The following is a 9,613-nucleotide window of genomic DNA, read 5'->3' on the forward strand; positions in this document are numbered from 1 at the left end:
TGCAACATGGTATGTACTACCGCGGTGGATGACGTCATACATCGAGTTGTTTGAGGCACGATATCTCGGTCAATATTCAACGTGGGAAGTTGCTGTCAAGACAGATCTTTTTATTTTTAGCCAATTTACGAGAATCAATCATCAAAACACGATTCCGGGACCGGAGCAACTGACCCATTAAACTTTTTACCCACAACAAAACTTTCAACTTTCCTAATTTTACATCGATACATCAATACTTTGTCATTAACTCAGTCTTTAGATCGTGTTCGATAGTGGTTCAATTTATCGTTTGGTTCAAAACAATAGAACAGAACCTCAAATAATTTTTTTTTGATTGAAAATGTTGCCGTCTCGACAGACAATACTAATTTTAGCTAATTTACAAGAATTACAAGCATCAAAACACAATTTTGTAACCAGCGCAACTGACTCATTAATGCTATATACGATAAGCTAAGTATTACAGTATCTGTCCAAATGTCTACCAATTTGACCGAATTGGTCAAATGTGAAAATGTACAGTTCTATTGTACTGATGCACAGTCTACTGATGAAAAATATCACTCTTTAATTTAGGAATTATCATCCTCTGTGCTCGAAGCAACTCCACGGTTTAAGTCCGCAACCACCGATCTTGTTTGCGGAGTTTGAAAATCTCCGCTCCTATTTTATTTGTTTACAGGAAAATGAATCGACATCATTCCTTGCAGTTCTCGCCGGATTTTTCTCGCACAAAGAGGAATAATTCAAGTTTTTGGGAATTGCAGGGTCTCAATTTAGAAAACAAAGTATAGTCGATTTTACAAAAAAAATGCAAATTTGTTCTAACATCACAATGATATAATTTCCTCTTGGCAGCGATGCACTTGCCCTGCGTGACATAGACTTCGAAAAATCCTTAACGCAGCGGGATGCATATCACGAACGACTTTATCCAATGAACACAAGGACTGATCAAGCTGTCACGCCCAGCCGTCATTTGAATTTTCAATAATACAAATATTTACCTTGATTTTTCTACTTGACCGCAATTTCTCTAACGGTGCTTCGTAATGCAAGTTTTGGACGTCTTAAGTATCCCAAGATTAGTTCACTAAGTAAAGATTCGGATAGACAAAGGTTGCAAATTTGGCTCTTTCATGAATTTAGGACATACACCAATAATCTCTTTGAAATATTTAATCGTCCTTAACCACCACTTTCCAGTAGTTCTCCCTTACGCATATCTGCAACGCTCTTGCAAAGCATCCTGTTTGATGACAGGGAGATTTTTTAAGCTGCTATGATGCTTTTACAAAAAGATGCAATTGAAACAACGTAGAAGTGTAAAGAGAATGAAAGCCGTAGTGATCTCATTGAGGTGATTCGATGGACGCCATATTTTGTGTCAGAACGGCATGCGATATATCGCATCAATTGGTTCCATTTTTTCAGCTACTCGTCATTTTTCTCCAATTTTGAGATCGAAACTCTGTCGTCAACAGACTAAAGCACTCACTTACTAATTTTAACAAAGAAATTCAACGTAATAAAGGCGTGGTTTTTTTAGAGAGAAAACATCGCTTTCTATACTGATATCGAAACTGCACTCGAATGCGATATTTTCTCTCGAAAAAAAGAAAAAACCACGCCTTTATTACGTTGAATTTCTTCGTTAAAATTGGTAAGTGAGTCTTTAGTCTACTGACGACAGAATTGCGATCTCAAAATTGGAGAAAAATGACGATTTAAAATGAAAAATTAGTTTGATTTTATGTAGCACGTTTTAAATGACAAAAATCCATTCAGTGTGCGCAAAAAAAAAAAAAAAAAAAAAAAAAAAACTCTACATAGTCACAAGTTCTTTTTATTTTTTGCCTTGTAATGGTGCTGTAGCCTTCGTGCATCGGCACAAACAACCGAGCAAGATGAGAACTACTCAACTCCGCCCGTTTGAATAATAGCGCCAAACACAGAGCGGTCGGTCTGAAACACATGTTAGCGCCTACAAGACTGTGGAAATACTTCACGCATTGCGCCAAATACAACACGGTCGGCTCGGTCGGCTTGAGGGGCATATTAGCGCCTACAAGACTGTAGGAATACTTCACGCATTGCGCCACAGTGCAGTTGACGTGAAACGCATATCAGCACTTACAAGACTGTATGCGTACTTTACGCGGGGCGCTTACACAAAGGTGCGCGCTTTATCGTTGAATATTCGTAATTCATCGGCACCAAACCTACTGCCTACGGTATGCACAATTTCTACACAGTGCATACCGCGTGTGACAAACACCAGTTTACACAGAAATAAAATAAAATAAAAATTTATAAAGAAAATAAAAATGCAGTGTTAAAAATAGTGGCGCTTTGTCTCCTGCAAGTAAGGAAACCTCGTCTTTATACCCTAGCGTCAGCACAGCTTTCCTCTTCTCTATTCAATTTGAGGCGAGTGCGTTGAAATCCAACCATCTATTATACGAGGGGCGTTCAATAAGTAAGTATCCCCCCCTCTCTAAAATCCATAAGAATGGACCAATTTTAAAAAACTTGGGCTCAAAATCTTCCTTAGGATATTTTGAGTTCAACAAAACAAACCGCAACAAAATCGGACCATGTGCGGCCGAACGCGAGCCGTTTGAACGCGCCGAGGTGCTCGACGCTCCCGCCGAATCCGCGAGGATTTGAAGTCCGCTACAGGAGAAGAGCTTCTCTGCCAAAGCCTCAGTCGTTCATCACTGACGAAAAATCAAAGAAATTTTTGTAGAATAAGGGGCTTACCTCACTTCTCCACATAACCAGCTCGATCCAAGCAAGTCTGATACTGAGACTAAGGCTAAGAGAACAGCTTTTGGATGCCTCGTGCGTGGAAGTCTTTCAGCTGACCGCGGATGAAAGAGTGGACGGCTTGTTTGACCTCTTCCACGGATTCAAAATTAACTCCTCCGAGTTCAGATTTCAGATACGATAATAAATGGCAAACCAGACCACCATTTATTCCCGTTCCTGAAATCTGAACTCGGAGGAGTTAATTTTGAATCCGTGGAAGAGGTCAAACAAGCCGTCCACTCTTTCATCCGCGGTCAGCTGAAAGACTTCCACGCACGAGGCATCCAAAAGCTGTTCTCTTAGCCTTAGTCTCAGTATCAGACTTGCTTGGATCGAGCTGGTTATGTGGAGAAGTGAGGTAAGCCCCTTATTCTACAAAAATTTCTTTGATTTTTCGTCAGTGATGAACGACTGAGGCTTTGGCAGAGAAGCTCTTCTCCTGTAGCGGACTTCAAATCCTCGCGGATTCGGCGGGAGCGTCGAGCACCTCGGCGCGTTCAAACGGCTCGCGTTCGGCCGCACATGGTCCGATTTTGTTGCGGTTTGTTTTGTTGAACTCAAAATATCCTAAGGAAGATTTTGAGCCCAAGTTTTTTAAAATTGGTCCATTCTTATGGATTTTAGAGAGGGGGGGATACTTACTTATTGAACGCCCCTCGTAACAACTATCGGCTATAACGACCGGAAAAGGCCGGTCCCTCTATAACTTCTAAATTAAAGGCAGAGCGATATGCGGCCGTTAAGACGCCTTCATTTACTTGGCTACGCAAGTCTATTCCGTAACCTACGAATAGTTGCGTCATACGCAAAGCCTCCGTGTCTTCAAACGGAGTGTAGGAGGACGACTGGTTAATAAGGTTGAAAACCTGCGATGGCGGATAAATATTACATCTTTTAATACAAATCTTTGCGATTTAGGTACTCCTTGTCTCTGATTAGCTGGACGTTAATTATTTGCACCATGCGTCCATTGACCTGTTTCCGCATCCCGCACCGGCACCTTATGATCATTCTCGTTTTTTTAAAGCCCCGACCTCACCCGAAACTGCTGCTTCGGGATTATAACATGTTGTCACGAATAGGTATCTCACCTATCCTTAGGATGGGTCAAGAGAGAAGGCATACCGAAAAAGCATCTTAGTGTTGAGCCCTAACGCTCCAGGTAAAATGACGCCAAATAGCTACCGGCAGTAGTGCTGAGCCCTACAGCTTTATAGGATCCAGCTCTACAGGCCGTAGGGCTGAGCCCGATTGCCTGTGGTTGTTCATATCGTAACGAGATTAATCATAAACGATTATCCTAACGAGAGTTCGAATTATCGCGGCAAACACGATGCGGTCGTCGTCGAACTAATGCCAGCGCCTGCAAGACTGCAGTAATACTTCATGCATTGCGCCAAACAGTGCGGTCGGCGTCAAGCGCATGTTAGCGCCTACAAGACTGCCTGAATACTTCTCGCATTGCACCAAACGCAATGCGAGAGTTATTTGCGATGTCTATTCGACTACAGGAACAGGCACATTGCCCTAGCTGGATTGCAGGAGCATCACACGGCGAAGATGACTCGACACACGACCGCACTCCCTTCCCTGGCTTACGCGACGCTAAAGTCGCCGTAAATCTAGGTCCACGCGTAATTTCTTAAGACGGTCCTTGCCCGATTTTTACTCCAATTAAAGGGTAAATAAGGATCTTAATTGCAACGATTCAGAAACTCGGACGATGCTTAAACGATGCAGCGATTTTGAAACTTAAATCCCATAAAATTAATTTTGGTTTGATAAAAAGAAAACAGGACGAACGAAAATATCGCGTCGAAATTTTTTGTGATTTTATTTTAAATCATTCTGGAAATTTTCAAACTTCTAAAAAGCTGTGTGTAGCTTAAAAAAAAAAAGCTTGGGAACTCCTCAGAAAAACTGTGTGTGTAACTTTTTAAAAACGGTGTTTAAAAATAGGACATATAAAAAGGTGCATACCGTTGCAATCAAAGATAAGTACGCAATCTTTCGCGTGCACTCGTCGGCTTTTGAATCGATGTAATGGATCTTTTGAAAATTGGATCTATGAAATAACTTTAACATGTTCGTCCTACGATATTTTACGTGTAGCGTAGCGTAGCGGCCACAGGCCCCTAGTTAAATTTATTTTTCTATCTTTCTACTTACTAATGTTTATCAACACGTCATTAAAACGTGTCAACGTGATTTCTGACCAAAATTTTACGTAGAACATGATTCGCGCAATGAAAGTTACTAAAATAAACTTCTTGCTAAGATTTTAACATTTTCAATTAATCTTACTAAGGGGAAATTTTAATTTCCCGCTCATGCAATACGTAAGCAATGGTCTAATTAAATTAAGTCGCGCACTGCAACAGTTTTGGAGGGCTTCTTAACGGAGGAAAGTTTTTTCTCCCCTTTGTTTTTCCTCAAATTGTTAACAACGTGCAGCAGCTTAGCCGAGGCGCTGAAATAGACGTCATATTTCCAAACCGTGGAGACGACCACGGAGACTTTTAGTGCGCCGTTTGCTTGTAGTAGACTACTATCTTTTCACGAGATAGATGTATGAATGTAGGAGTTGAGAAACATTGAATAACTTAGTTAGACGCTAGTTTAAGTAGTTTTCGTTCTGCGGATCATGTTCTGCGTAAAATTTTGGTTTTAAAACATATATAAGAACGCTTATCTCCATACCTCGTTTACTGGTCCATTGGAATGTTCACACGCTGGAAATAAAAAGCAAAATACAACTAATTCTCTATTAATTTCATCGGAGGACGTGGGGAAGGGGGTGTCGTAAAACCGACCACAAGGAGCCGAAAGTCGTTTCTTCCTCCGACGGAGTAGAATGACAAAATCTCGCATCACTGAGACTCGCTACCAGGGCAACGAAAACCAAAATGCCTTCAATTTCGAGTATAGGCAACACGGACATCCGCTGAACACGAATAGTTGCATCAAGGCGCTACTTTCAATCTCGCATATTCGCATCGGATCAATTGTGTCGCGTCAATCGGAGTAATATCTGACGGCGCTTTCCTCTGTCTCTGTCCATGTGAACTGAATTGCTAAGTTACCACGAGCTAAAAATGGGATTCACCGAGGCGTTTTCGATCGGTGCCCTGAAATTGGCGCGAGATGCACAAAATTATACTGAGGGTCATCATGGTGACTAGTTTTTTTTTTTTCATTTTGGGAAATCCTGATTTTTCCTGATTTTAGACTGCTAAATCCTGATTTCATAATTTTTCCTAAATCCTGATAAAATTTTTATTTTTTTTGGAGAAAAATTAAAATTTCTGCATAAGCGCACACAAAAGCAGTCCAATCGGACGGCCGACTTTGATCAAATCCTGATTTTACGACCGATTTTTCCTCAAGTCCTGATGAAATCGAGATTAAATCCTGATTGACCTCAGATCCTGATGGAATCGGGAAAATCCTGATGCTAGACACCCTGATCGTTGGGTGCAAAAGCCGGGCCGGATTCACCCTTTCAGCGCCCTGGGCTGAAATTTGCTTGGCCCCTAAAAGTAGGCGCTCTAGGGTGGGGAGGACTGGGGAGGACCCCTCCCTAGAAAAAGATGTTACGTGCGTAAGATGCCACCAAAAATGCACCTTAAATAACAATAATTTTCCTTTTTGTTGCAATTATTATGGTATTTCATAATGTTTGGAGTTTTCCAGGGTTGCTTTGAAAATTAAAGCGTAACTAAGGGAAAGAATTAAGAATTAAAATCAATTTGACTTTTGCAATTAAATGACGAGAACGTCTTTTATTTCGCAAATGTTCAAAGCAAAGGATATTTATCATTTTTACATCTTTCAATGGACAACTTAAACTATTTACAAGTATCTACAAATTATTATTCTGCAAGAAGTTACTTGATAATAATTAGGAACCAAACTTTATCACAAAGGGAGGCAAATGCATCAAACCAGAGGTGTTGAATAACAAGGAGTGGTGACAAATAAATTCATCTGGATTGCCAGCAATTGCCAATAAAATAGTTCAAATACCGAAAAGCTTTTGGAAATTATTTCAAGTGAACAATAATTGAAAATCCAACTACTTACAACATATCAAGCCAAGTCACAATATCAATGGGCTTGATTATCAACGCTTGGATTGTGATCTGGTGGAAATACAGGAGGAATCAATAAAGAAAACCAACACTGTGAAGTAAATCTTTGTTAAGGTTGAGATTCTTTTAAATGTCAGTAAAATTGCTATGTCAAAATGCCAATTGGTAAGTTTTTGGCCATACTGAATAATTAATCATAATTCATGATTATGAATACAAACTTTTAAAAGAACATTGGAAAAGCAGTGACATCTAATGAGTGCAATGTGTGTGCAATGCTGTGTACAATACAATGTGAGCTGGATTTCACTCCATGTTTAGTATGTTTTTTTTTACTGATTGCTGACAAGCAAATGTTGTCTTCTCTCTTGATATCTTAAATGCGCATTAATGGAGTTGTTTTTCTCATAAAAAAAGGATGAAAACTATTCTGGACATCCATGAATTGTGTGCGAGTTTGAAAATAAGTTGTGTCGCCGTTTATGGAAAAATATTACCTTCAACCCATAAAAAAGTATTCTCAAAACTGAAATACTTAAAACTGGGTACATTTTCAGGCATTTATAAAGATAATTCTTGGCATAGTGTGAGTTTTTGACAGGATAAAGTAGTTTTTAATACTCAACACATACACTTATAGCTTGAAAGAGAGATGTAGGTACTTAAAAAAAGTTACTCGAAAGCCAGTTGACAGAGGGAAATTTTTCAGGTATTTTCTTGACAGAATCTAAGTTAGTAGAAATAAATTAAATTGAAATTATCTGAAAATAAGAGAACGGAGGATTTAAAAAAAGTATGGAAGACACTTACATTCTCAATTGAACAAATCTACCTTCTATATTATTGGAAAAACTTGATAAAGTTTTAGGAAACAATCAATAGAAAAAATGGACTGCTGAAGTAGAAAAATCTCTTCTCATGTTACACTTTTTAAAAGAGGCCTAATCAACAATTTTACTTGCAATTTTCTGTCAATTGTTGTCACTTAAACACAAATCCTCACAGAATATTTCAAGAAAACATTTTAATTACCTTTTTAAAAGCATAAAGCATAGACAGAGATAATGAAAAATTACAATGGAGGCATTATTCAACTGTGGCCATCAAAATCTATGTTCCTTGCTTTGTTCCTTTTTTTCTATAGGTCAGATTGGATAAAATTTCTTCAAAGAATAACATTTAAAGCATGAAGATCTTTGAACAGTGAAGTAAAAAACTTTTGAAATTTTAGTGATAAAATAAGCAGGATAAAATCAATAAATAATGCAATACAAACTACCTTAAAACTAATACTTAATCAGAGACAAAAATATAGGTCTCAAAATGAACTAATAATATTTGCCTCCTAAAATCACAGCAACACTAAGGTCATCAACTCAAACTTTCCATTAGAACAGATATTTGCACTTTCTTCACTTTGCTTCTGTCTATTCAAACAGATATTTTTGGAAACCTAAGGAAATAGTTTCACAGGTACAATATCTAAGATTTTAACTCTTTTACAGACCATGTTTTTGACGTCTACATAATACATAAACTCACAGCCTTTTTGTACCTTACATTTCTTGCAAGGTTCAAGTTGATTGAGTTACCTCAACTTTTTAATGCTTGCGTATACCATATCACGTTCACCGTGTGTCATTATAGGACATTAAATTTGACACCGTATCATGACTGTCTTTTTTCTTTCTTGGGAGAAATCAGCCGCAGCAAAGATACCACGGGGGCTTCAAACGCCAAAGAGAGCAGGAATGAGAAAATGTAAGATACCACTAGCTGACCAAAGAAGAACACAGTCTGAAAAAAGAATTCAAATATAAAATTAACTAAAAGAGTGATGAAAGGGACAAAAATTTCAGCAGAGCAGAACATGAAAGAAAAATGTTTCGACAAAAAAAGGAAAATGGCTGAAGTTTCAACGTGATTGATGATTTAACTTCTTTAAAAAAAATTTATCTCAATTATTTGGTGAGGAGTTATCAAAAAGGGGGCGAAAATTAATGCCAGATCAAAATCAGCTCCCAGCAAAGTAAAATTAACAAAAAAATGTCTGTTTTATGGATGTTTCCTTAGACGGACAGTACATGAGATCGGCCAGGTATGGTGGCGAAATAATGACACATTTAAAATTAAAAAACCAGAGAGCTCTCATTTTTGTAAAAAGAGCATAGATTTAGAAAATTAGGTGCAATTAAGTGCAGACGATCGGTTGCCCAAGTAGGTTTTCGATTGGGTTCCTCCTGGAAGGCAAAGGCGTGGACGTTCTGTGAAAGGTTGGCGACAGGGAGTGGAGGAGGAGATCAGGAGGTGCCAATTGCCTGATGATCTCTCGGAGGATAGGGGGCAATGGCGATTAGGTGTCGCAGAGCGCGAGACTACGCTATAAAAGCGGTGTATAAATGTATGTAGGTGCAATTAAGGAGCCTTTCATACTTACAATAGTTATAACACTGAGATGCACAGGGCTATCACGAGTCATGACCATTGACCTCATTACAATAGGGTGGACAAGATAGGCGCAGTAGGTAACTCGACTGTAAGGGTACCACAGGGGAGATGAAAGAAATCGGTTGACGACACCTGAAATCATGCAAACATGGATGAATGTTACTGCTGTTATTTCCATAAAATCTCTCACTCCTGATAAAGAGTAAATCGAATTATAGCAACTTTAACATAACATATATCTTCTGTCTTTAATGACTCCA

The 9,613-nt window shown here is 38.8% G+C and overlaps 1 long non-coding RNA gene across 1 annotated transcript; it reads right to left on the reverse strand.

The window, feature by feature from the left end:
* Nucleotides 1-6,562: 6,562 nt before the first annotated feature.
* Nucleotides 6,563-9,481, reverse strand: LOC140225767 (uncharacterized). The gene is made up of 2 exons (XR_011900735.1): nt 9,343-9,481; nt 6,563-8,702 (listed from the first exon to the last, which is right to left on the reverse strand). It is a non-coding gene; the product is annotated as an uncharacterized lncRNA (long non-coding RNA).
* Between the last annotated feature and the right edge of the window lie 132 nt (nt 9,482-9,613).

This window comes from Bemisia tabaci, unplaced genomic scaffold (assembly GCF_918797505.1).
Source record: "Bemisia tabaci unplaced genomic scaffold, PGI_BMITA_v3".
In the NCBI taxonomy this organism is placed as follows: domain Eukaryota; kingdom Metazoa; phylum Arthropoda; class Insecta; order Hemiptera; family Aleyrodidae; genus Bemisia; species Bemisia tabaci.